The sequence below is a fragment of the Quercus suber genome, unplaced genomic scaffold, assembly GCF_002906115.3.
Source record: "Quercus suber isolate HL8 unplaced genomic scaffold, Cork oak 2.0 scaffold_189, whole genome shotgun sequence".
Taxonomy (NCBI): domain Eukaryota; kingdom Viridiplantae; phylum Streptophyta; class Magnoliopsida; order Fagales; family Fagaceae; genus Quercus; species Quercus suber.
Genome location: NW_027069647.1, coordinates 1,109,036 through 1,113,851, shown reverse-complemented (window position 1 = coordinate 1,113,851; position 4,816 = coordinate 1,109,036).

The following is a 4,816-nucleotide window of genomic DNA, read 5'->3' as shown; positions in this document are numbered from 1 at the left end:
TGCTTTGGGTAAATTAATACTCCTTGACATCTATCTAAGTATCAAACAGAACATTAGTCATGTCTGACTTCAAGGACCACATACCTTGGGTAAATTGATATCTTTTAATCACTGTTCCAAGTATTAAACAGAATCTTAATTATATCTAGCTCCTCAGACCACATGTTTTGGGTAAATTAATACTTTCTATCAAATTGCTAAGTGTAAAGGCAAAACCTTAATTATTGCAAACTTTTTGGACTACACATTTAAGGTAAATTAGTATTCCTTATTGATTACTTTAATGTCAGGTATAATCACTCCAAACAACAATGATTTTCACTGTAATAACACTGTGTTTGGTTGAGTGAAATTTAGGAAGGATGGAAAATATAAGAAGGAAAATGGGGTGGAAAACTAAGTTTTCCTTTGTTTGGGAATGGGAAGAAAATAAGAAGAGTGGAAAACCTGGGAGAAAATTTTTCTCCCGGGCCCACAAATTTTTTCCTCCCAAATTGAGAGGAAAATCAATGGGAGAAAAACTGCCTCAATGTTATTTTACCATAATGCCCTCCCAACGTCTACAACAACCTAGCGCAGCAACAACCCAGCATGACAACCACCAAACACAACACCACCCAACCACCAAACCCAGCACCACCACCAAACACTACAACCTAGCATAAAATTGATGCAGCTCTCAATCAAAATACAAACTCAAATCATAATTTTAAAACTAATCAAATTAGAACCAAAAAAAAAAAACAAAAAGAGCAAAGCTGACCCATCTGAGCCTCGATGAAAGGAGGACATGCATTGGTGCTTCTTGAATGCTCTGGAGTAGACGTAGTGCTAAAGAAGAAAAGAAAAAAGAAAGGGAAAATTGAAGATAGAGCTCCAGACGAAGTGCTAGAGAAGTGAAAGCTCGGAAATGTGTTGAAAACACACGAGCTGTTTAGACTCCCCAAATTAAAATTACGGCTTGGTTGATTTTACACTAACTTAATACTAAGTGAGGAATAGTGTAAACACAAGCGTATAAGCAAGACAATTACTCTAATCCACATTTAAAGCAACCCAGTGGTAAAAATGAAATGAACAAAAGTAGGGAAAAGAGATGCAAACACAGATAACACCGAGATGTGTTATCAAAGAGGAAACCAAAGAACTCAGTGAAAAACCTCTCTGCCACCTTTCAAGCGAAAATTGATCCACTAGACAATCAGTTGGGATACAAGGGTGAGCAAGAGACCCTCTAAGCCTAATCTACCCTCTGTACCTAAGCCCTCCAAGTTACTACTCCAACAAAGCTTCTCGGAACCGTGTCTTGTCTAGTTCTTCGAATCCTGCAACAAGCTCCATGTTGCATCTGCCGTCCTTAACTTCTTCCAATACTTCCCAACAACTCCAAAACACTTTCTACACTTTGAATAAGTGTGGGTTGTGTTTGGATACAAATCTCCTCTCAAGGTATGATAATGGAAGATGAATGGAGAAGAGGGTACAATGATTTCTCACTAAGGATGAGTAGAGAGCTCTCTAAAAGATATGTGTATGTGTTGTAGAAAACCTATCTAGGGTTTTTCTCTCTGAATGGCCTCATATACATTTGTGGGTAATAAAGGTATATATAGTATGAGTGAAGGGTAAGAAAGTCATACATTAAAAATCCTCCAAGAAGAATGTTTTACGACTATCTCACGGGAAGGCCTTACCCGCGAGACACTCGCGAAAACGACAGCCTGGCACGACTCTTCAGCTTTAAGTCATATGCTCCTCACATGGCTCTTTCGCGAGTTAGCTTCCAGCGAGACACTTGCAAGATCCACTGATTCTTCATTTAAGCTTGAGTTTTCACCAACTCGATACTAAACCCAATACAATAAAATCCCACAAAATACAAGGAAATAAATTAAAGTAATTACAACATTTTTTTTTTGTCATGGAATAAAGCCAACATAAAACACAGTTGTAAATCATAACTTTACAATCTCCCCCTTTGGCTATTCCGTGACAAAACACCCTATAACAAACTCTAGACTTAAACGTGAGTTTGGGAACAATGGTAAAACTCCCTCACACCTAAATCTAAAATTTGTGATGCACTTGTAATAAGATACCTTAACCTAAAATACTTGTACAAAACGCATTAGACTCTCAAGGTAAATCAAGTGATAAAAAGACAAGTATAATGTAATAAGTAAAATGCGATCAAGTAAACATGTTGTAAAATATATGAGCAACTTAATCAAACACAAAACAATCATATGGAAATGAATACAATGATCATATAGCAAAGCAACTGATCATTCGAACATGTAACCAATAAAGCATAATAGCAACGTATAAGCATGATGCAATGAGAGCAATAAAGCATATCAATGCACCATAAAGTAACGAGAAAACAAGCATAAAGTAAATCAAGGTTTTCTCAAAAACAATGTCTTCTCCCCCTTAGTATATGCATCTCTTCTATGACTTTTTCCCCTTATAAATGTGCACAAGGTAGAATTTCTCCCCCTAAGAGTGTGCACATGAGTCATATAGAAATGACGATACTCTCTCCATTTTTGTCACAAATAGACAAATTAATCAAGAGTAATGAGGGAAAGAAAAGAAGATATGAATAAGGGTAAAAGATGATGCATGAAGGGTGCTAGATGTCTAAGAAAAAAAAACTCAAACGCAAACTAAAACATCTTTAAAAAAATACTACAAAGTATAAAGAACATGACATGCTAATGATGATGAAATATTATATAAACCTAAGCATGAAAAAGACACAAGAANACATGTTTTTGCAGCTCGATATCTCTTTTCATTTGGAGATTTACATTTAGTGAGCTCTTTTGCAAAAACATAAAAATAAAGTGGGAAGATATATAGACACAAGTCTATGCAAGTATCTAGACCATCAAGACTATTGATCAATCATTCATGACAAGCTTGAAGATTTATTTAAAACAATCACACATAGTTTTCAAAATTTCTTCCACATAAATAAATGTGCATACAAAACAAGTTAAGCTCATAAATACACTACGCCATTAGTACGAAGGTACTAGGCCAAACTCACGTGAGATATGTGCTCAAACATATGCGATCAAACTTTTTAAAATTTTCACTTTTTATGTGGTTTTGGATTTTTACATACACAAAACAAAAATATAAAAATAAGATCAAAAATAAAAACAAAACAATGCATATAAAGAGATGCATGATGCACAAATGCATGAAGATATGACAATCAATGCATGAAGGGTCCTACAAAGATCGAAAGAATTAGATCAAGAACTAAAAGAGCAAAAGCTCAACTATAGGAACCCTTCCTCATCCAAACGGATTGATTGTTTGGAATCAGTGTCTCAAGAAAAGTGAGATGAGGGTTGGAAGAATGAGAACCAGAGATGCACATAGACAAGGAGGCAAGAACATTAAAAACTTTCTTTAACAACTTACCATTTTTCCCCAAATTTGGTTTATCTTTTATGTCATAGCTTCCAAACAGCTTAAGTTTCTCCTTTCTTTTAATTCTTTTAAGAGCTTGAAACTTAGAGCAATGTGGTCTTCGATAACCAAAATCACCACAATGGTGACAAACAACGTGTTTAGGTCCACTAGACTTTTTGGGAAGGGATCTAGCAACATGGGTTTGTTCTCTCTTTAACTTATGACATTGAGATCTTATATGACCAATCACACCACAATTGTGGCAAGTAAGAACAAACTTAGATCCACTCAATTCCCTAGGATAGGACCTAAACAGAGGCTTAGGCTTAACAGCCTTTCTCTCAACTTTTTGATTTCTTTTATGTGGAGGAACGTACACCGATTTGTCCTTTGAGGTAGAACACATAATAGGCACAAAATGGGGTACCATAACATGATTGTAACATATATTTTCTTCTTTTTTAGCAACAAGTTTAGCAATCAAACACTTGGCATGCATCTTAAGAGATTCATTTTCACATTTAAGATCATCAACAAGTTTGTTAGACAAAACAAGTTTAACATCCAAGTTCATATTCAAACATTCAAACTCTTTCAACTTTTCAAGAGAATTTTTAGCAAGTTCCTTATATTTCTCAGCCAATTTATTGGATTCATTAAGCTTAGTAATCAAATCATCCTTTTCACAAATGAACTTGCTCAAATTCTTTTGAAACTTCTTAACCTTTTTCTTCAAGAGTTTATCAACAACACCCATAGATTCAAATAACATATCATCAATATTATAAGGATTAACACTTATAGAGGCATTTTTACAAACACATGGTATGTTACAATCAACAGCATCCATAGAAGCATACAAAGCATTACCCATGGCAAAACACATAAGGAGTCAGAGATCACACTTAGGTAATGAAACCAAAACAAGTGTACCCGTTCTGATACCAATTGAAAACTCAAAAATGTGTTGAAAACACACGAGCTATTTAGACCCCTTTATGGCTTGGTTGATTTTACACTAACTTAATACTAAGTACGGAATAGTGTAAACACAAGCGTATAAGTAAGACAACTACTCTAATCCATATTTAAAGCAACCCAGCAGTAAAAATGAAATGAACAAGAGTAGAGAAGAGAGATGCAAATACAGATAACACTGAGACGTGTTATCAAAGAGGAAACCGAAGAACTCGGTGAAAAACCTCTCCACCGCCCTCCAAGCGGAAATCAATCCACTAGACAATTAGTTGGTATACAAAGATGAGCAAGAGACCCTCCAAGCCTAATCTACCCTCTGTACCTAAGCCCTTCAAACTCTTACTCCAACAAAACTTCTCAAAATCATGTCTTGTCTAGTTCTCTGGATCCTGCAATAAGCTCCATATTG